Consider the following 23,813-nt stretch of genomic DNA (forward strand, 5'->3'; position numbering starts at 1 on the left):
GATATGTCTGATCATTTTTACTGCAAGGTTTTCGTTCCAGGCAGTTAGGACTGGGGATAAGATCTGCACCTAGCTCACCTGCTTTGGGTTACCTGGACTTTTTTTGGGGGGGAGGGGCACAGTGGGAGGGCTTCTAGCTGGTGGAACTCCTGATGGCACTTGGGGTTTTTGGCCACTGTGTGGCACAGAGTGTTGGACTTGGTGGGCCACTGGCCTGATCCAACATGGCTTCTCTTATGTTCTTATGTCTGTGCTCAACACGGACCACGACCAACTCTGTCCTACTTAAGAACATGAGAAGAGCCCTGCTGATCACACCAGCGATCTCACACAGTGGCCAACCAGTTCCTCCGGAGGGCCAACAACAGGACACAGGAAACTGAGGCCTTCATAAGAACATCAGAAGAGCCTTGCTGGATCAGACCAGTGGTCCATCTAATTCAGCACCCAGCCTCACACAGTGGCCAACTGGTTTCTCTGGAGGGCCAACAACAGGACATAGAAATGTAGGTCTTCATAAGAACATATGAAGAGCCTTGCTGGATCAAACCAGTGGTCCATTTAGTTCACCATCCGGTCTCACACAGCGGTCAAACAGTTCCTCTGCAGGGCCAGCAAGAGGGCAGAGAGGCCAAGGCCTTCATAAGAACATCAGAAGAGCCCTGCTGGATCAGACCAGTGGTCCATCCAGTCCAGCGTCCTTTCTCACACAGTGGCCAAACAGTTCTTCTGGAGAGCCAACAACAGGGCACAGAGGCCGAGGCCTTCACAAGACCATCAGAAGAGGTCTGCTGGATCAGACCAGTGGTTCATCTAGTCCAGCATTTTGTCTCACACAGTGGCCAACCAGTTCCTCTGGAGAGCCAACATTAGAAACCTGTGCATTAGCTGGAATATGATTGGGGGGGGCAGAAGAAAGGTTGCTCCACCTTAATGACCCTGAGCAAGCAGCAGTTCACTATGACACCCATTTCACAGAATGGGAAAGATGACTAAGGATCCCGCCCTCACTCTGTGAAACTCAGTTGTGTAATTCAATGTAACTGCAAGATGAAAGCTCGTGGGTCAGTCTGCCTTAGCACAACCTCGGCATGCTGACATTAGCATTTACAGTGTGGTTAATAGAGAATGCAGGACGTCTGAGATTGTAAATTTTAGCAAAGCAGTTATTGCAGCTTCATATTCTGTTCCAGCACGGCTTCTGCAAGTGCCCAGACTCTTCCTCCCTACAAACCCAACAGGCTCCTATTTATTACTTCTTTCAAACATATTGTGTGGCTCTCCATGTTCCGTTGACAGGCATGGAGAAGGTATTTCTCTCTTTAAAGAGCCAGTTTGGTGTGGAGAGCCAGTTTGGTGTTGTGGTTAAGTGTACGATCTCTTATCTGAGAGAACCGGGTTTGATTCCCCACTCCTCCACTTGCACCTGCTGGGATGGTCTTGGGTCAGCCATAGCTCTGGCAGAGGTTGTCCTTGAAAGGGCAGCTGCTGTGAGAGCCCTCTCCAGCCCCACCCACCTCACAGGGTGTCTGTTGTGGGGGAGGAAGGGAAAGGAGATTGTGAGCCGCTCTGAGACTCTTCGGAGTGGAGGGCGGGATATAAATCCAATATCTTCTTCATCTTCATCTTAAATCAATCTGCCAAGCTAGCTGGCAGCTTGGAGAAGGCATTTAAATTTAAAATTGTTTTCTTTCTACCTCTCCCTTCCCATCTAATTCCCTTCCTTCCTTCTAACATCTGACGTTCATGTCTTGCGGCTCTCAAATATCTGACATTTATTCTATGTGGCTCTTCTGTTAAGCAAGCCTGGCCACCCCTGCTTCAGACCAATGCGGCTACCCACTTGAATCTATATAAATATCAGTAACAGCAGGTGTCCAAAAGCACCTTTAAGACCAACCAAGTTTTATTCAGAATGTAAGCTTTCGTATGCATGCATACTTCATTAGACAATGCAATGGGGTACAGTGAGCACAGCTACATATAGTTGGTAGGCAGTGGTTAAGAATACAAAGGGGTAAAAAAAAAAAAAAGAACCCAATGGCAAAACAGTGAAATTAAGAAATTGAAAGAACATTCGGTCTGGATAGCATTTACATGGGAGACCAATAAAATAGAATGGGAGAATGATGGTGAGATTGTCATAAGGCAATAAATGGAGTCTGTTAATTGCTCTATTGCTTGCAAGTCTGGGTTGAACTGAGAACATGTCTTTCCCAGAGGTGTTCCTTTCCCTCTATCCCATATATTACTTTCTACCCACCCCTCCCCCCGTTACTTGACCCCTGCCAGTGTACTAAACTTAAAAAATCAATATTAAAGGTACCCTTAATTATTAAGAACTAAAATTAATATTCTCCTTCCTCTTATACTTAATCATTATCAAAAATTGTCCAATGTCCTTTTATTTTCCAGTCTTTTTCTACGTAACTTCTGAACGTCTTCCACTCCATCTTAAATACTTCCAAATCATAGTCTCTTAAGGTTCTTGTTAACTTGTCCATTTCATTCCATGTCATAACTTTTACAATCCAATCCCATTTCTCTGGTATTTTTTCTTGCTTCCACAACTGCGCATACAATGTCCTAGCAGCTGAGAGCAAGTACCAGATTAAAGTTCTATCTTCTTTTGGAAATTTTTCCATTTGTAATCCCAACAGAAAAGTCTCTGCAACTTTATTAAATTCGTATCCCAAGATCTTAGAAATCTCTTGTTGAATCACCTGCCAATAATTCTTCGCTCTTTCACAAGTCCACCACATATGGTAGAAAGAACCTTCATGTTTTTTTACATTTCCAACATCTGTCTGGCATCTTATTGTTCATCTTTGCCAACTTTTTAGGAGTCATATACCATCTGTACATCATCTTAAAACAGTTCTCTTTAATACTCTGACATGTTGAGAGTTTCATAGAGTTCTTCCACAAATATTCCCATGTATCCATCTGTATTTCGTTATTAACATTAATTGCTTACTTAATCATTTGTGATTTCACTACTTCATCTTCCGTAGACCATTTTAAAAGCAACTTATACATTTTCGAAATTAATTTTTCATTATCTCCAAGCAGAACGTTTTTCCATTTCTGTTTGTTCTCGTCTTATTCCTTCAGTTTTAAGATCACTTTCCACCAAACTTTTTATTTGTTGCATTTGAAACCAATCATATTTATAGTTCAATTCCTTAGCAGTTTTCAATTCTGTTTTACCGCTTTGTATTTTTAATAGTTGATTGTATGACATCCGTTTTTCCTCTCCTGAAACAGCTGTTATTCTTATTACTTCTGCTGGCACAATCCATAGCGGTTTTCTCTCATCACCATATTTCATATACTTCATCCAGATATTTAGCAAAATATTTCTTATGTAATGGTGAGAGAAAAAACCATCCATCTTTTTCTTCCCATAGTACATATATGCATGCCAGCCGAATTTATTTCCATAACCTTCCAACGTTAAAAGCTTTTTATTCATTAACGTCACCCAATCTTTTATCTACATTAAACAAACTGCTTCATGATATAGTCTTAGATCTGGTAATTGGAATCCACCTCTTTCTTTAGCGTCTATTAAAACGTTCATTTTAATCCTTGGTTTCTTTCCAGCCCATACAAATTCTGAGATCTTCCTTTGCCATTTATTAAACTGTTTACTGTCTTTCACAATCGAAATAGTTTGGAATAAATATATTATTCTCAGCAAAATGTTCATCTTAATTGCAGCTATTCTTCCAAGCAATGACAAATTAAGCTTGTTCCACTTTATATCTTCATCCATTTTATGCCATAACTTTTCATAGTTATTTTTCTCACCAAATTAAATTTGGACTATCAGGTTTAATAAAGTGAAGCTTGCCCTTTTCCAATGAACCCAATTTTGCCGTCCTCTGAGCCTCCCAGGCTCAGATATTAATATTTAAAGTTTATATTTTCCCCAAAATGGCGGGCGCGACTTTTGCTTCACTTTAAAAGTTTTCCTTTTTCCCCCCTTTATCCAATTCAAACCTTCTTCACCACTGTCCAATAGTCCTTATTTTAAAGTTGCCAACTCAATTAACTCCGCCAATTTTTATTGTCCCAGTCACTTTAAAAACTTTGTTAAAACTCTGTCCTCCCAGCAAAGGCCGCCGATGTTTCTCTCTGATATTATAATCCTAGAGCAGGCTGTTTACTTCTCCTGCTTCCTTCTTCTTCCTCTGGTACTTCCTGCTTTTCCTGCCACCAAGTCTCGTTTCACTGGTAGAGAAGTCTCGCGATGTCTGACGTACTTCCTGTGTTGACTGTGAGTGCTGCAGATCTATGATGATGGGGCTACTTCTTCAACCGCAGATAGACTAAACAATAAATTCCTTTCTCCTTTTAGCACTGCCTCTTAAATGTACAAGGTTCAAATTTAGCCCCTTTTCTTCTCCTCCTCTCAAACTTCCATTATATCCAACTCCCACCTTTTAATTTCGTTTTGTTGAGCTTTAAATAGTCCCGGAGTGAAGAGATAGCAACCGATACCTTTTTTTTGTAGTTTATCCAAATCGACACCAGTCTTTTGTAGATTAGATGTTTAAAGTTGTAAAAGAAGATTCGGATCCTGTCGAGCTTAAGTCAAATGAATGACTCTGGAAACGTCTGCAGATGATGAATATGCAACTTCTCTCCGGAGATCCCTCAAAGCCTCAAAACAGCCCCCTCCGGGACTCCCTTTCAGCCAAGGTAAGTCTCCTCAAAGTATCTGTGCATATCTTGGACAATTCTCTAGCTGAGAAAAGTAGGCAGAAGGCATTCATTTGCCTTTTACTACCCCGAACAGAAGTGCCAGCCTGCCCCCGTTAAGGAAAGCAGCTCAGCTCGCCATTTTCCGATCTCGGAAGTCCTTTCCCAGGTGTTTCTGTCCACCTAATTTATTTCTTAACGTGTAACATGCAATATAAACATTCCAGTTTGCCAATAAAAAAAGAATACATTAAAATATAATAGAAGATGGGTTTAGTACCATTTTGCAATCTTAACCACTGCCTACAAGCGACATGTAGCTCTGCTCACTGCACCCCACTCCATTATATGATGAAGTGTGCATGCGTACGAAAGCCTACATTCTGCACAAAACTTTGTTGGTATTAAGAAGTTAGGGGGTTTTATTTAGAAGTTATTGGATTTATACCCCGCCCTTCACTCTGAATCTCAGAGCGACTCGCAATCTCCTTTATCTTCTTCCCCCATAACAGACACCCCGTGAATTGGGTGGGGCTGAGAGAGCACTGACAGAACCTGCTCTTTCAAGGACAGCTCTGCCAGAGCTATGGCTGACTCAAGGCCATTCTAGGAGCTGCGAGTGGAGGAGCGGGGAATCACACCCGGTTCTCTCAGATTAGAATCCGTGCACTTAACCACGACACCAAAATGGCTCTTAAAGGTGCCACTGGACTCCTACTTTGTCCTAGTGCTTCAGAACAACACGGCTGCCCGCCTGGATCTAGTAACAGTAGGTGTGAGGTTATTTTCCCAAGTCACAGGGGGCTTTAATGGATCGTTTTCTTAACAGAGCTCCATTTTCTCCCTGCTGAAGTTGGGAACTGGCCACTGTGGACCAGCCGCTCCCTCCAGACAGCAGTTTTCACGGGCCGGGTGGCAAGAATTACACTAGCTGGGAGGAGGAAGATAAAGGGCGTGGACTTCGAAGGTCTTGCAATTAGTTCTTCCTGACCACGTGCCTAAATCAAGTTGCACAACCAATGCGCTACCCGGTAACACCGAGTGCCCAAGGAATGAACCACAAGCCAGCAAGGATATTATTACAGAGTCAAGGGTGGGGACTTTTAATCCTGGGATCGCACCCAAACTCGGCAACCTCAGGCCGGATCGGTTTATGGGGCAGGAACTCTGGAACTCCTTCTGGCCAAGCCTCGTGGCGGCTTTCAACCAAGAAACAGCAAAAAAAAAAAAAAAAAACCTGAACAGAAACCATGGTGTCCTGAGTTCAAGTCCCGACTGAGCCACGTGAAGCTCACTGAGTGACCTTGGGCCCGTCAACTTTCTCACAGGCTATGTTATCTTTCACCATTGTTTCGAAAATAAAATGGAAGACAGGAGCGCCGTGAGGAAGAATGAGATAAGAATACAATAAATAAAATCACACGAAGTCATATTCAAGAGCTCATCTCTCCTTCCAACGGAACAGATGAAGCTGCCTTATACTGGATTGGACTATGGGCCCATCGAGAACATAACAACACAAGAGAAGCCACGTTGGATCAGGCCAATGGCCCATCCAGTCCAACACTCTGTGTCACATAAGAGAAGCCATGTTGGATCAGGCCAATGGCCCATCCAGTCCAACACTCTGTGTCACAGTGGCCAAAAACACCAGGCACCATCAGAAGCTCCACTAGTGGGGCTAGAAGCCCTCCCTCTCTGCCCATCCCACCAAGAATACAGAGCATCACTGCCCCAGACAGAGAGTTCCAACAATACGCTGTAGCTAATAGCCACTGATGGACGTCTGCTCCAGATGCTTATCCAATCCCCTCTTGAAGCTGGCTATGCTTGTAGCCGCCGCCACCTCCTGTGGCAGTGAATTCCAAAGTCAGTATTGTCTACTAAGACCGGCAGCAGCTCTCCAGGGTCTCAGGCAGAGGTCTTTCACATCACGTATCACCTGGGCCTTTTAACTGGAGATGCTGAGGATTGAGGGTGGGACAAGCAGATGCTCTACTACTGAGCTGAGCCCTTTCCCCAGCTGTTTTACGGAACCACGACTCACAGTTTGCAGCAGGGATGGCCAAACTGTGGCTTGGGAGCCACAACTGGCTCTTTCACACGTACTGTGTGGTTCTTGAAGCCTTCACTGACTCGGAAAAGGCATTTCTCTATATATATTATTTTTTCCAAGCCAAGCCTACCAGCGGCTTAGAGAATGCATTGTAAGTTAAAGTTGCTTTCTTTAGACCTCTCCCTCTCACCAACCTTTCCCCATCTGTTTTGCTTGCCTTCCTCCCCCGTCTTTTGGCTCTCTAACACCTGACATTCATGTCTCGCAGCTCTGAAACGCCTGACATTTGTTCTACGCGGCGCTTACGTTAAGCAAGTTCGGCCACCCCTGGTTTACGGAGTCCGCGTCTGCAAATCTGGAATTAACTTCTACCTTCGGTGCTGTACCTGCAACAGCAGTTAGAAAACTAGTTCTACTCCAGCTTGCAGCGAAAGAGGAGCTTTTCCCTTTACCATTCTTTAACCAGCTTAACTCGGGCAAAACGACCTAGGGTGCCACAGCCGCTAACTAAGTTAATACCGTACAATCTTTCTTGGACCTCACTTCACCAGACAGCAAAGTGGCATCCGTAGCTGGTGGATTTTATACATATATATATATATATATAACATAAATAAATGGGCATAGGAAAAGAGAAACTGCTTTACACCCAGTGACCTCCAGCAAGAGTCCTTGGAATTATCAGAACATCTCTCTCTCACACACACCCCCCCCCAACAAAAATGATAACCAAGAGGCCGTGTTAAGTACACACAAGGCCTCAGGTTGGGCTGCCACGTAAGGGAAGGTTTATTTTCCAGCCCTCCTCCTCCCCCCTGACTCCGTCCGATCCGGCTTGCGTGCTCCCAGCAGATGCCTGTATGGCCTTTTCTTGAATCCGTCAAAATTTTTTTAAAGGATGGCTTAAGCCTCGGCATGCTTCAGCCTTATTTCAAGTGGGCCAAAGGCACTGGGGCCCAGGTGATTTGCCTTGTCCAGGAGAGCACGAGCTCGAGTTCACCATGGGTGGATCAGAAGATGTTCAAGAATAACTAATTACCTTCCCCGCATTCCCAAACTAGGTAAGTAGGCTCCTTCCCTTTCATCGGAATGCCTACAGGCAAATGGAAGAGTCTAACTTCCTAGCTATTGGGAGCCCAGGAACCCTGAAGGTGGCGGTAATGACAGCGTCTGCAGAGCATCAGAGCACATTCCAGCGAGCTTCACGTCACCACAACAGCGAACAACAACTAGGTCGCTGTTATGGCTTCCTATGGTGTGCTCGGTCTCATCAGATCTCAGAAGCGAAGAAGGGTCGGCCCTGGTCGACACGCGGATGAGATGCTGCACATGGAATCATAACGTTGCATGGGGCCACAGAAGCCATCTAGTCCAACGCCTGCGCAATGAAGCACTGGCCTAAAGCAGGGGTGTCAAACATGTGGCCCGGGGGCTCCTATCAGACCCCCGAGCAACTGGCTGCTTTCTTCTCCCTCTCTTGCTTCCTTCTGCATCTCAGCTTGCTTTGCCAGGCTCGCTCAATCGCACAGGAGCTACAGAGCAAAGCCTCTATTTTCTCCATTGGCTGAGGCTCATCCCCATCCTGGTCCCCTGGGGAAGGAAGGAAAGAGCCAGAGCTTCCTTTGCCCAGTGCCCTAAATCCCATGGGAGAAATGCAAAAAAAGCACCTTTAAGACCAACGAGTGCTAATGTTTTAAGCATGTTTTCTATTAAAGGTTGCTGGGGTTTTTTAAATTGTGTTTGTGTCCTAATCAGCTACCTAATCTTAAATAGATACACACATAGCTTGGCTCGACATGGTCCAACAAGGTCTCATTTATGTCTGATCCAGCCCTCATAAAAAATGAGTTCGACACCCCTGGCCTAAAGCATCCCTGACAAGCATTCGTTTGAAGGAACTCATCAGCTTCCGCTGCTGAGCTACTCTTACTGTAAAGCCAGTATGGTGTAGTGGGAAAGTGTGCGGGTTGGATTCCCCATTCCTCCACTTGCAGCTGCTGGAATGGCCTTGGCTCAGCCAGAGCTCTCTTATGTGGGAGAACCGGGCTTGATTCCCCACTCCTCCACTTGCAGCTGCTGGAATGGCCTTGGGTCAGCCAGAGCTCTCTTATGTGGGAGAACCGGGCTTGATTCCCCACTCCTCCACTTGCAGCTGCTGGAATGGCCTTGGCTCAGCCAGAGCTCTCTTATGTGGGAGAACCGGGCTTGATTCCCCACTCCTCCACTTGCAGCTGCTGGAATGGCCTTGGCTCAGCCAGAGCTCTCTTATGTGGGAGAACTGGGCTTGATTCCCCACTCCTCCACTTGCAGCTGCTGGAATGGCCTTGGCTCAGCCAGAGCTCTCTTATGTGGGAGAACCGGGCTTGATTCCCCACTCCTCCACTTGCAGCTGCTGGAATGGCCTTGGCTCAGCCAGAGCTCTCTTATGTGGGAGAACTGGGCTTGATTCCCCACTCCTCCACTTGCAGCTGCTGGAATGGCCTTGGCTCAGCCAGAGCTCTGGCAGAGGTTGTCCTTGAAAGGGCAACTGCTGTGAGAGCCCTGTCAGCCCCACCCACCTCACATGTTGTCTGTTGTGGGGGAGGAAGACAAAGGAGATTGTGAGCCGCTCTGAGTCTCTGATTCAGGGAGAAGGGCAGGGTATAAATCTGCAATTCTTCTAAAAAAAAATCCCCCCTTCCTAATAACCAGCTGGTTCCTTTCTGCCCACAACTGAAACCCGGGATACAAATAAAATTTTACTTTACTATTATTGTGAGTCCTATATTCTGCTGCCAACAGGAACAGCTCCGTGCCCTTCTCTGAGTGAGGGCCTTTCAAGTATTCAGGAGAGCAATCGTGCCCCCCCCCCGCCCTCCACTTCTCCAGGCGTTGCTCTGCAGAGGCAGGCAGAGGCAAACCTCCCCAGAACGTCTCTTCCCTTGAAACCCCCGATGGCGTCTCTGTAAGTCGGCTGCTGTCTGACGGCACGTCCTGCCGCGTTGTGGAGGCGAAGTCTGGAAGCGGGTTGCCAAAAATCCACACGCCGAGTTCTTGAGGCCTTGAACCGGAACCCTTCTCCTGGCTTGTACCTTCAACCAGGGCTTTTCCAGTAGAAGCCCAGCAGGGACTCATTTGCATATTAGGCCACGCCCTGATGTTAGGCTATACCCCCCAATGCCAAGGCAGTCATTCCTGTGCGTTCCTGCTCAAAAAAAGCCTTGCCTCCTACAGCTGAAACAGACATCCCTGCACTTCGCCTTAAGGGTAGAGTAACACGAGATGAAGAGAACCCTTGGAAACCTTTTTATGAATGGCTGAAGGCATAAATTTGATTTCTATATTGCTTGGGGCACATACTTGCAAGTTCCTCAATTCTGATATCTTAATGTCTATACTAGCGAACTATTAGTCATAATCAGGGCTTTTTTCAGAGCAGGAACACAACGGAACACAGTTCTGGCTGGCTTGGGGTCAGGGGGTGTGGCCTAATATGCAAATGAGGTCTGCTGGGCTTTTTCTACAAAAAAGCTCCATGTGAAACAATGGTGCCCTCAGGGTGTGTGGCCTACTATGCAAATGAGTTCCTGCTGGGCTTTTTTCCTACCAAAAAAGGCCCCGGTTATAACCTAAAGATGGTAAATCTTTATAGACTATGAGTAACATCTGTAATAAGAGCCCCGTGGCGCAGAGTGGTAAAGCTGCAGTACTGCAGTCGGAGCCCTCTGCTCACGACCTGAGTTCTATCCCAGTGGAAGCTGGTTCAGGTAGCCGACTCGAGGTTGGGGCTACAAATGGAAACATTTCCAAAAGAAGATAGAATTTTAATCTGGTACTTGCTCTCAGCCGCTAGGACATTGTATGCGCAGTTGTGGAAGCAAGAAAAAATACCAGAAAAATGGGATTGGATTATAAAAGCTATGACATGGCGTAAAATGGACAAATTAACAAGAATATTAAGAGACTATGATTTGGAAGTTTTTAAGATGGAGTGGAAGAAGTTCAGAAGATACGTAGAAAAAGAGTGGAAAATAAAAGGACATTGGACAATTTTTGATAATGATTAAGTTTTAAAAGAAGAATATAACTTTTGGTTTTCTTAATAGTTAAGGGTACCTTTAATATTTGGGTTTTTTTAAGTAAATAACACTGGCGGGGTCAAATAACGGGGGGCGGGGTGGGGAAAAGATATGGGGTAGATACATTTTTCTTTTTAAATTGTAAGATATTGATATAGATTTGCTACCATATGTTACCAATAAAATTGTTTATACTCAGGTAGCCGACTCGAGTTGACTCAGTCTTCCATCCTCCCAAGGCCGGTAAAATGAGTACCCAACTTGCTGGGGGGAAAGTGTAGATGACTGGGGAAGGCAATGGTAAACCACCCCGCAAAAAATCTGCCATGGTAACGTTATGAAAGCAACGTCACCCCAGAGTCGAAAACGACTGGTGCTTGCACAGGGGCCTACCTTTACCTTTTGAATCTGTAAACTAACGATGCAGAGTTTATACTGAAGTCACGTTACTTTCTTTTTCCTTCTTCCCTTCCCCATTTTGTATTGCCTTACCCTGTTTCCCTTAAAAATTCCAATAAAATATACATAACCCGAAAAAGCCTCCAACCATGCCTCTGCACCAGTTCTCGCCCCAGTTTCAAAGGAACGATCTTAACCCCATCTCCTGTGGCAAACGCCTAAATGCCCCACACCAGAGAGAGCTCCGCAGTCCCGTGCCCACAAGGCATCTGGATTTAGGGGGAAAAACCCTGGACAGGCAGGATTTTCTCCTGTTAATAAAGTGGAGAAAGAGGAGGAAGCATTTTCCTCCTCCGCCCTGTCATTAGCCGCTTCCTCCTGCTGCTCCCGAAGGCAGGAGTTCACTTCCTGTTGCCAGTAAGGAGCAAATTGCGACAGGTGCCCTCTAAAAAGATGGCAGCTGACAGGAGGCCTTTCTGGGCAGGCGGGACATTACGACACACTTCCCTGAACGCTCACAAGCACGAGGGCAGAAAGAATCGGAAAGAGAGCGGGGCTAAAAACTCAGGACGCACGTTTTCGCCACGCCCTAACAGTCAAACGGCCCATTTCTGCAGCCGTTTTGCAGGGATACTCAACATCCAGTATTGGAAAGGATGCACTGACGCTTGAAGCGCACCCATGCAGTTTGCCACATGCCCAGCTCCATCAATGTACCGGCCCACCCAATGAAAAACAAAGGTGTCTATTTGGAACGCATGAAACCAGCGTGTGGGTATATGCAATTTCCTACACCAAGTTGATCCCAATCATTAATTACATCTTGGGCGAAGAAGAACTAGTAAAGTTGGAAAATATATGCCTGGATTTTAGGAGCCCCGGTCCCAGTAGCGCCCTGAAAATAATAGGTGTTTTGTGTTGGATTAGCAGCTTGGAGAACCAGAGCCAAACCCCACCTCTGCTGTGAAGTTCACTGAGTGCCCCGGGCCAGTTGCCTAACCTACCTCACAAGGTTGTTGTGAGAACAAATCTGGGAACAAGGTTAACTGCCCTCAGTTTCTTAGAAGAGCGAGATGGATACATAGTTACTGAAGATGATGACACTGGATTTATACCCCACCCTATACTCTGAGTCTCAGAGCGGCCCACAACCTCTTTTATCTCATAAGAACATAAGAGAAGCCATGTTGGATCAGGCCAATTGCCCATCCAGTCCAACACTCTGTGTCACATTAGAGAACCCATGTTGGATCAGGCCAATGGCCCATCCAGTCCAACACTCTATGTCACATAAGAACATAAGAGAAGCCATGTTGGATCAGGCCAATGGCCCATCCAGTCTAACACTCTGTGTCACACAGTGGCAAAAAAAAATTTATATATATATACACACACACATACTGTGGCTAATAGCCACTGATGGACCTCTGGCTCCATATTTTTATCTAAACCCCTCTTGAAGGTGGCCATGCTTGTGGCCGCCACCACCTCCTGTGGCAGTGAATTCCACATGTTAATCACCCTTTGGGTGAAGAAGTACTTCCTTTTATCTGTTTTAACCTGTCTGCTCAGCAATTTCATTGAATGCCCACGAGTTCTTGTATTGTGAGAACGGGAGAAAAGTACCTCTTTCTCTACTTTCTCCATCCCATGCATTATCTTGTAAACCTCTAGCATGTCACCCCGCACCCCCTCTATCATCTCCCCCCCCCAAACAGACACCCTGTGAGGTGGGTGGAGCTGAGAGGGCTCTTACAGCAGCTGCCCTTTCAAGGACAACTCCTGCCATAGCTATGGCTAACCCAAGGCCATTCCAGCAGCTGCAAGTGGAGGAATGGGGAATCAAACCCAGTTCTCCCAGATAAGAGTCCGCGCACTTAACCACTACACCAACTGGTCTCTCCTCTTGCATGCTGTGTGAACAACAAAGACCACAGTAATCAGCCTCTGCACCCTGAGAACACAAGAAGCTGCCTTATACTGAATCAGACCCTTGGTCCATCAAAGTCAGTATAATTTATTCAGAATGGCGGTGGGCGGGTTGTAGCAGGAACTCCTTTGCATTTTAGGCCACACACCCCTGATGTAGCCAATCCTCCAGGAGCTTACAATAGGCCCTGTATGAAGAGCCCTGTAAGCTCTTGGAGGATTGGCTACATCAGGGGTGTGTGGCCTAATATGCAAAGGAGTTACTGCTAAAAAGAGAAGCCCTGGCAGTGGGTTTCCCAGATCTCAGGCAGAGGTCTTCCACATCACCTGCCACTTGGCCCTTTTCTTAAAAATCTGGAGATGCCAGGGATTGAACCCGGGACCTTCTATATGCCAAACATACTCTATCGCTGAGCCATGGTAGAAGAAGACTGCAGATTTATACCCTGCCCTTCTCTCTGAATCAGAGTCTCAAAGCGTCTTACAATCTCCTATATCTTCCTCCCCAACAACAGACACCCTGAGCTCTCACAGCAGCTGCCCTTTCAAGGACAACCTCTGCCAGAGCTACGGCTGACCCAAGGCCATTCAAACCCGGTTCTCCCAGATAAGAGTCCGCACACTTCACCACTACACCAAACCGAACATAGTTACTGATCAAAAAGTTCCATATGCTATCACCAGTAACCTCTACAACAGCCATGTCACTTTGTACAATATTATCCCACCCACCCCCACCCCGTTTCAGAGGAGGGGGCAGAGGCTAACAGCGGCTTGCCTGAAACCTCTCCCCGAGTTTTTTAACCGGAGTTTCCCAGCTCTTTTTAAAAGGACAAAAACAACCAGCTGCACTTGGCCAGCGGCAGCCACAGTATCTACTGTGAAAACACAAAGGCTGTAAATCACAAAGGGCAGTTAAAGTCCGATGTAACAGCGATTGTCCGAGCTGCTTTGCATGGAGGGGGAAGTGTTTGCCAAAGGACACGCTGGGGGAATTACCCCAACAATGGGATGTACACAACACACAGGTCTTAACTCTCCCCGAGTTTAAACAAGGCTTAAGTTGAGACAGATGGAAGATACTTCCAAGGATTCCAGAGATCAGCGACAACGAGAAACAGTTTTGCACGCTTTCTGTCTTGGGGAAATGTTGGCTCTTCAGCTGTTTCCATACTGAAGCCCCCACACTGGAAATTATTCATTTATGAGAAACGTACCTATACCTACACGCTGTGGGATGAAAGAGAAGCAGCAATTTTTTTTCTGCTCTCCCTTCCCCTCTCTCCATTGCTCAATTGAGCAGCAAGACTTCGGACCTGAGCGCCCAAACTTCCCCCTTTTCTCAGTAATAGCCCTTCACAGTCAAAGGCGCAGGAAAACTGGCTCCGTATCTCCCACCCCCCCACTACACCCACAAAGGTGCGAGGAACACCCTAACGTGGCAGCTGCCAGCTCGATCCCTATAGCCTCCCCTCCACCATTTGAGCGGAACCCAGAGGCAGGATGCCACCCAATTCAAGATGTCCTCCTCCTTCGCCTCCTGCGTCTTCCAAAAGACAGCTGGGAGTTCTCCGCCCCGGCAAAGGTCCCCCCCCCTTCCGCCACCCTCGACCGACCCACCTCGCCGCCCACCAGGCAAACCAGCCCCGAGGGGAATTAACAACCCCCCCCCCCGCGGCTCTTTAAGCAAACACGAAATGGGCAAACAAAAGTGGAAACGGCAAGGATCTCAAAGTTCAGTCGGGCAGAGCAAAAAGCCAGGGAGGTGGAAACCGGGTTATTGTTTAAAAAGAAAGAAAGAAAGACGGGAAGAAGTTGGGCAATTATTTTGGCAACGGTCGATTTAAAAAATAAAATAAAAATCTTCCTACTGGGTAACAGGGAACAAACAGATGTTGGCCGAAGGGAGGGAAGGGAAGGGAACGTGGAGCAACTGGTGAAAAACAAGGGAAAGAAATGAATGCAATGGGGGCAGGGGGAGGAGTGCTGAATTTCTTCCTAAAAGCAAGGAGAAGGTGGGGGCGGGCGGGCGCACGACAGGGGAGCCAACCCTCCCCCAACACCCCCCCTTTTCTTGGGCAAGGAGCTGCGCAACAGGGCCCCATGCTCCCCTTTCTCTCTTCCCCCGCCCCCCAACCCACCTCCATCGGCAGCACATGGTTCAAAAACGCCGAGCCAAAGGGGCCTCCTCGCCTCCCCTCGCCTCTCCCGCTGCGCAGCCACCCAGCCGGCCGGGCCTGGGCAAGGAACGAAGCAGCAGTGGGGCAGGCCCCGGCCCGCCTGCTCCAAGGACACGTGTCCCACTCGGGCGGCCCACGGGAGGGAGGGAGGGGAAGGCCCGGCGGGAGCCAGCCCAGGCCCATGCGGCGGCTGCCCAGTTGCGCCCCCGGCCCCGCAGCCTCTCCAAGCCGGGTCTCCTTCTCCCCGATGCGGCAGATCGCGGCACCCGGTTGCGGGCACGTGGGGCGCGGCCGGCCCTCCTCTCCGAAAGGCGGAGGCCGAGCCCAGGAGCGCACCGGCGGCAGCGGCCGGAGGAGGAGGAGCCGCGGCGGAAGGAAGGAAGGAGACGGACACGTGGGGGACTGCGGAGAAGCCGGCGCGCTTCAGGCCTAGGGAAGCCAGGCCAGCCGGAGAGGCACCGGGAAGGATCCGGACGCTGGCTGGGGCTGAAGATGCCGTCGCCCCCCCCCCCCCACCGAAGCACGTGCGGTGGAGCACGGCAGCCCCGATCCGCCGCCCCCCCCCCCAGCCAAGATCGGCCGCGCTGCGCTTTCCAGACGCCGCGCAAAGGGACTGCGTTGCGCCCCTTTGGGGCAAGCAGACGGGGAGGGGGGATCCACGGATAAACAAAGCCAGGGATCTCGCCGATGCCGCAAGTTTAGGGCAGGCCGCCGTCCCCACAGATATATACGCGTCCCGACGCTTTCCCCATCCCACACGTGCGCTCCAAGCATATGGGCAAACAGGCTTTGCGCAATTAGATGCAAAGACCCTTCTACTACATTGCAATCCGGGGTTGGGTAGCCCTGAAGACATCCTTACTTGCACAGCGCTCCCAATCGCGAGCCAAGTTTTCTCCAGCTGCTGTTGGGAAAATAGGAGATCTGTACACCCTCCACAGCTACGCCGGGGGCCCAGCAGCCACTGAAATGCCAGCTAGGTACTGCAGGACTAGAGAGTAAGTCTGCAATCTTAAACCACACCCCCCCCCTCCAAGAAAGGAAATTTTCAGAGGAGGGGGGGGGTTACAGACCTAAGGTTTCTAGGTACAGCCACAATGTAGAACACCCACTCCTCACAAGAATTACAGCACAGCCCCCCTAAATTTATTTAGTCCAAGCAAATAGATTCAGATGGGTAATGGTGCTGACCTGAAGCAACAGAACTAAATATGGGTCCACTGACACCTTGAAGATGAACAAAATTTCATTCTGGGCACCAGCTTTCGTGTTCATGCAGACTTCTTCAGATGCCTTGCGCGCGCACGAAAGCTTGTACCCAGGATTAAACTTCGTTGGGTCTTTAAAAAAGGCGCTACTGAACTTGATTTTTGTTTAATTCAAGTGAGCCACAGCTCTATGAGACATGAGCGCACTAAACTACTACATGTGTTGATCATACAGCTGTGAGCATAGAATCCTAGAGTTGGAAGGGGCCTCCAGGGTCATCTAGTCCAACCCCCTGCACAATGCAGGAAACTCACAAACGCCTCCCCCTAAATGCACAGGATCTTCATTGCTGCCAGATGGCCACCCAATCTGTTTAAAAATCTCCCAAGGAAGGAGAGCCCACCACCTCCCTGAGCACACCTGGGCCTTTATGTGGGGCAGGCACAGAGCAGAGAAATGGATCCAGTGATGCATGAAAGTGCCTTCCAAAGATCCAGCCTGAGAACATCCAGTCCTATAGGACTGGTAACTGGATGAGGGTTGCCAACCTCAAGGTAGTGGCTGGAGATTTCCTGGAATAGATCTCAGGAGACAGAAATAAACACACCTGAAGAAAATGGTTGCTTTGGAGAGTGGACTTCTATGGTATTACATCCTATTGTGGCCCCTCCCCTCTCCAAACCCTCCCCTCTTCAGGCTCCGCCCCCAAATCTCCAGGAAATTCCCAATCCAGAGCTGACAACCCTAAATAGGGAGGCTAAGGCTCTGTACAAAGATATGATGGATTTTCTATATATGAATTTCTTATAGCCCCATACTAGAGAAAAGAGACCTGCAAGCCCATTTTAATCTACCTACTCAGGATCAAGTAATATAGCCCTGTTACCTTCAGTGTGCTTTTAACCACTCTCTTAACCTTTCATGAATGCAGCCTAGGCCTAAATTACTTTTAAGCAGTGCAGGAAGGAGCTAGTGCTTATTCTGTTTTAAACTGCTAAAATGTGGACAGGTGGTGTGTTTTAAGCACACAATTTATAGCTATTATGGGACATATAAGGAAAACCTTAAATGGGAGGAACGGTGGCTCAGTGGTAGAGCATCTGCTTGGGAAGCAGAAGGTCCCAGGTTCAATCCCTGGCATCTCCACTAAAAAAGGGTCCAGGCAAATAGGTGTGAAAAACCTCAGCTTGAGACCCTGGAGAGCCGCTGCCAGTCTGAGAAGACAATACTGACTTTGATGGACCAAGGGTCTGATTCAGTATAAGGCAGCTTCATATATATTTGGGGAGGGACAGTGGCTCAATGGTAGAGCATCTGCTTGGGAAGCAGAAGGTCCCAGGTTCAATCCCTGGCATCTCCAAAAAAGAGTTCAGGCAAATAGGTGTGAAAAACCTCAGCTTGAGACCCCGGAGAGCCACTGCCAGTCTGAGAAGACAATACTGACTTTGATGGACCGAGCATCTGATTCAGTATAAGGCAGCTTCATATGTTCATATGTTCAACCTTAAATATCAGGGCTGTAAGTAACAAAAAAGGAGGTTTCTAGGCCGGCAGGCATTTTCTCACAGGGGAGGAGAAACCAGAGCAAACAAGGGGGCAGACAGCATAGATGTGGGGTGGCTCTGGCCCACAAGATCAAACACGAAGAGAAAGGGGTCCAGGTTGGATCCTGGCCCTTGCTGATAATATCAGGGCAGAACCCAGGATCAAACTTCCAGGTCCAAAAGAGTCAAATGTAAAGGAATACAAGAGATGTGCTTTGTATGCTGGAAGAAAGAAAATGTGAGTATCATAAGGAGAAGTCTGAGAGCTGGCCTTGTATTTCAGGAATTCTGTGAGATGCAGCAAGTAATACATGCTGAACTGTAATACCCAGATCTCTGAAGTCTGAAAATGCCACAAAAATTGCTGTAAGGGTGAGGATCTCTTCAGTATGGGTTGGATACAAGATTCTGGGTCCCCAACGCTGGCTGGGGAATTCCACCTGGAAACAGGAGCTGCATGATCTTTTATATTTACTGATATACAAGGCCTCATCCAAATACCCATATGTTACCAATTAACACTGTGTATTTCACATGAGAATGGGCTTAGGCCTCCTACCATGGCAGCTTCTGAACTTGAGAGATAACAAGGGGGGGGGGGGAGTCACAGAAATAACGCATCTACGAAGGTTGATGTCAACAGCGCAGAAGTAGGACTATGTTGTCACTCCACACAGGCTGAATTGGGGATAAGGTTATCAGCTGAGCCTTAAGCCCTCTGGATACTTGCTTGGTCTCCCCAGCGCTATTCAGAAGCGCAAGACTGCAAGTGATAGACACAATATAGGAAATGGAGACTACAACAAGAAGGAAAGGAATTGTGTATACACATCGCTGCGCTGCCTTATGATTTTTTAGTCTTATCAAGGTCAGTATTATTTAATCCAGCAGCTCTGCCAGGTCATTCACATCATCCACAAGTTGTTGCCAGCTTCCAGCTGGGGACTGGAGATCTCCCAGAAATACAAGTGAACCTCAGACTACAAAGATCGGTTCCCCTGGAGAAAATGGCTGCTTTGGAGGGTGGACTCTGCGGCACTGTACCCTGCTGAGGTCCCTCCTCAAACTTCTTTACAGGCAAGGCTGACCCTACCACTAGGCAAACTAGGCAACTGCCTAGGGTGCTGGCCTTCTGAGGGCGCCAACTTGGGCACCTCTCCATGTGATTTGGTGAGGTTATCAGTGCAAGGGGGAGGGGGCGCCAGAACCTAGCCTTGCCTAGGGTGCCAGGCAGTCTAGGGTCAGCCCTGTTTACAGGCTCCACCTCCTAAATCTCCAGGGCCCTCTCAACCCAGAGTTGGCAACCACACCTATGACCTCAGCCTTTTAACTGGAGATGTCGGTGACCGAACCTACCATTCTACTGCAAGATACACTCTGAGCGCCAGACCGTCCTGATAAAATGGGAGTCCGTTTGTACCTTAAGGGCTTGACGAAATTCCTTCCGACATGAACTTCCGTTTGATGCAATGCTATCTGGGGTTCCAGAAACCAAGGCTTGGGTGTTCAGGGAACTGGACTTCCTGCTTTAGAACAGGAAGGCACAGCCCAGAAAGAAGGGATTCTGACCCAAGCAATATAGGAGAGCCTAACTGCAGTGTAGTGAGAGAAATGCGATATGTAGATTGATTAATAAATTGATACCATGTGGAGGTTTCTTGTACTTCCATGGTAAGAATGATTTCAAATTCTTTGATTCCTACATTCGTGGAAAGAACCGGTACTTTGCAGTCATAAGCAAACTGCAGAAACTTGCCCAGAAAAAAAAGTGTTGAGTCCAGTGGCACCTTAAAGACCAACAAAGTTTAATGCTGGGTATAAGTTTTGTGCGTATGCAGAGCCTCACATCTGCTGTTTTAATTTTTAACTGTGTAAAATGCTTAATTTAATATTTTAATGTTAGATTTTATGTGCTGTGAGCCGCCCTGAGCCATCTTGGTGGGATATAAATCATAAATAAACTAAAGAAGTGCGCACGCACACAGAAGCTTATACACAGAATTAGACTTTGTTGATCTTAAAGATGCCACTGAATTCAAGCTTTTTCTTGGTTGCTTCAGACTAGCACAGCTACCCATCTTAATGTAGCCTGCACAAAAAAAGATCTTGGTCCCAAAAGGCATTATCCTATGATTATAGCTCCCAAGACTGTTTTATGGCATCTATCCTCAGAAAGCAACAATTGGCTATTTGACCGCACAAAGGCATTTATTTAAAAGGTGAATGTGCTTGAAAGGTCTAACAATTGCACAGATCATCTTAAAGGGGGAGGGGATTGATTTTTAGGTTCCAGGAGGTGGAATCTTGGAAGGATCCGATCGCCCTCAACGAAAACTTACTAAATACGTAGCACTGCTCACTGTATCCCATTTCACCATCTGACGAAGTGTGCATGCACACGACAGCTTACATTCTCAATAAACATTGTCGGTCTTAAAAGGGACTGGATAAACATCTGGAGCAGAGGTCCATCAGTGGCTATTAGCCACAGTGTATTGTTGGAACTCTCTATCTGGGGCAAATGATGCTCTGCATTGCTTGAGGGGGGGGGGGCATAGTGGGAGGGCTTCTACAGTCCTGGCCCCACTGATGGACATCCTGATGGCACCTGGTTTTTTTGGCCACTGTGTGACACTGAGTGTTGGACTGGATGGGCATTGGCCTGATCCAACATGGCTCCTCATATGTGCCATTGGACTTCAAGTTTGTTCTATTGCTTCAGACCACCACAGCTGTTCACCTGGGATCTATCTAAAAGAGATCGTGTTGGAGCCTGACTCTAATGCAATCCATTAATATCAAGTCAAAGGCACATCCACTGGGTCAGAACGGAACCAAAAAAGTGTGGCAAAAAGAACCATGAAGGATCTTTCCCAAAGGAGATTTGGCAGGGGGTTGTGCTCCAGGCCCCACGGCCTAGAAAGGGCAACTAGAATGGTTAAAGGGTTTTGAACGCATTCCCTATGAAGAAAGGTTAAAACGCTTGGGGCTCTTCAGCTTGGAGAAATCTTGACTGAGGGGTGACATGATAAAGAGGTTTACAAGATTATGCATGGGATGGAGAAAGCAGAGAAAGAAGTACTTTTCTCCCTTTCTCACAATACAAGAACTCATGGACATTCAATGAAATTGCTGAGCAGTCAGGTTAAAATGGATAAAAGGAAGTCCTTCTTCACCCAAAGGGTGATTAACATGTGGAATTCACTGCCACAGGAGATGGTGATGGCTGCAAGCATAGCTAGCTTCAAGAGGGGATTGGATAAATATCTGGAGCAGAGGTCCATCAGTGTATTGTTGGAACTGTCTGGGGCAGTGATGCGCTGTATTCTTGGTGCTTGGGGGGGGGGGCAAAGTGGAAGGGCTTCTAGCCCCATTTGTGAACCTCCTGATGGCACTTGGGGGGGGGGGGGTTGCCACTGCGTGACACAGTGTTGGACTGGATGGGCCATTGGCCTGATCCAACATGGCTTCTCTTATGTTTTTAAGTGTGGAGCAGTGATGCTGTGTATTCTTGGTGCTGCGGGGGCAACACTGGGAGGTCTTCTAGTGTCCGACTCCTGGCCTCTCTGATGGCCCTCCTGATGGCACGTGGGTTTCCTGGCCACTGTGTGACAGAGTGTTGGACTGGATGGGCCATTGGCCTGATCCAACATGGCTTCTTTTATGTTTTTAAGTGTGGGGCAGTGATGCTCTGTATTCCTGGTGCTTGGGGGGAACAGTGGGAGGGCTTCTAGTGTCCTGGCCCCACTGATGGACCTCCTGATAGCACCTGAGTTTTGGCCACTGTGTGACACAGAGTGTTGGAATGGATGGGCCACTGGCCTGACCCAACATGGATTCTCTTATGTTTTTAAGTGTGGGGCAGTGATGCTCTGTATTCTTGGTGCTTGCGGCGGGGGGGGGGGCAAAGTGGAAGGGCTTCTAGCCGCATTTGTGAACCTCCTGATGGCACTTGGAGGTTTTTTGGCTACTGTGTGACCCAGAGTGTTGTACTGGATGGGCCACTGGCCTGATCCAACATGGCTTTTCTTATGTTTTTAAGTGTGGGGCAGTGATGCCCTGTATTCTTGGTGCTTGAGGGGGCAACAGTGGGAGGTCTTCTAGTGTCCGACTCCTGGCCCCTCCGATGGCACGTGGGTTTCCTGGCCACTGCGTGACACAGCGCGTTGGACTGGATGGGCCACTGGCCTGTTCCAACAGGGCTTCTCTTATGTTCTTATATGACACAGAGTGTTGGACTGGATGGGCCACTGGCCTGTTCCAACATGGCTTCTCTTATGTTCTTATGTGACACAGAGTGTTGGACTGGATGGGCCACTGGCCTGATCCAACATGGCTTCTCTTATGTTCTTATGTGACCCAGAGTGTTGGACTGGATGGGCCACTGGCCTGATCCAACATGGCTTCTCTTATGTTTTTAAGTGTGGGGCAGTGATGCCCTGTATTCTTGGTGCTTGAGGGGGCAACAGTGGGAGGTCTTCTAGTGTCCGACTCCTGGCCCCTCCGATGGCACGTGGGTTTCCTGGCCACTGCGTGACACAGCGCGTTGGACTGGATGGGCCACTGGCCTGTTCCAACAGGGCTTCTCTTATGTTCTTATATGACACAGAGTGTTGGACTGGATGGGCCACTGGCCTGTTCCAACATGGCTTCTCTTATGTTCTTATGTGACACAGAGTGTTGGACTGGATGGGCCACTGGCCTGATCCAACAGGGCTTCTCTTATGTTCTTATGTGACCCAGAGTGTTGGACTGGATGGGCCACTGGCCTGATCCAACATGGCTTCTCTTATGTTTTTAAGTGTGGGGCAGTGATGCCCTGTATTCTTGGTGCTTGAGGGGGCAACAGTGGGAGGTCTTCTAGTGTCCGACTCCTGGCCCCTCCGATGGCACGTGGGTTTCCTGGCCACTGCGTGACACAGCGCGTTGGACTGGATGGGCCACTGGCCTGACCCAACATGGCTTCTCTGATGTTCTCAGTCCTGCCGCCGCCCCACAAGCCCCCCATCTGAGCCGCCTGGCCCTTCCCGAGGCACTGCTGGGAGGGAAAGTCTACTGTGGCTCGAGCAACCCCGAGTGGGGGGGGGGAGGCCGGCGCCGCCTTCTGCACAGGCTCAGCAGCGCGGCCTAGGCCGGGGCGCACGTGCGTGAAAGGAAAGGAGGGCAGAGGGGAGGCCTCGGAGGCGGCCTGGGCCTGCTCCGCTCTCTGCCCTCCACGAGGGAGGAGCGCAATGGCGGCGGTGGCTGCCGGGGCAGGGCGCGCCGAGGCGAGGGGCGGGGGGAGGGAAAGGAGCGCGGGAGAGGCGGGCTCGGAACAGGCCCCGCCCGCGGCCTGGTGGCGGCGGCCCCCCCCCCGCCTCGCGTGCCCGTTCCGCCCCCCCCCCCCCCGCGCGGTTACCTTCAGTCTCCTTCAGTGCGGGGAGCGGGGCCCGACGCAGCCGCAGCGCAGCCGAGCTCGACCATTTCCGGAGCCGCTCCGAGGGGGAGGGGCGGGGCCAGAGGGAGGGGGGCGGTCACGGGGAGAGGGAGGGGGCGGGGCCGGCGCGAGGTCGCGCTGGGGGAGGCCGGGCGAGGTGAGGCCCCGTCTCACGTGATCGGCTGGAGAAAGGGCTCCGGAGGAATTTCGGGAGGGAGGGAGGAGCGTCACGTGACCGGATACCGGCGCCGCGGCCTGGCGGCCCTGCGGCCACGTGACGGTCCACGAGGCGGCCGGTCACGTGGGCGGGCGGAC

General features: G+C 48.9%; 1 protein-coding gene across 7 annotated transcripts in view; it reads right to left on the reverse strand.

Annotated features, from left to right (window-relative positions):
* The window catches only part of EIF4G1 (eukaryotic translation initiation factor 4 gamma 1), a 158,111-nt gene extending 134,520 nt beyond the window's left edge, over positions 1 to 23,591 (reverse strand). For 5 of the 7 annotated variants that reach the window (XM_060242603.1, XM_060242602.1, XM_060242600.1 and 2 more), the window contains exon 1: positions 23,481 to 23,591. The gene's annotated coding sequence lies outside the window, so the exon portion shown is untranslated. Of the gene's footprint in view, positions 1 to 15,290; positions 15,322 to 23,480 lie in introns of those variants that run through there. The other 2 variants (XM_060242601.1, XM_060242597.1) reach the window with 2 other exon arrangements.
* Positions 23,592 to 23,813: the final 222 nt, after the last annotated feature.

This window comes from Heteronotia binoei, chromosome 6, assembly GCF_032191835.1.
Source record: "Heteronotia binoei isolate CCM8104 ecotype False Entrance Well chromosome 6, APGP_CSIRO_Hbin_v1, whole genome shotgun sequence".
Classification (NCBI taxonomy): domain Eukaryota; kingdom Metazoa; phylum Chordata; class Lepidosauria; order Squamata; family Gekkonidae; genus Heteronotia; species Heteronotia binoei.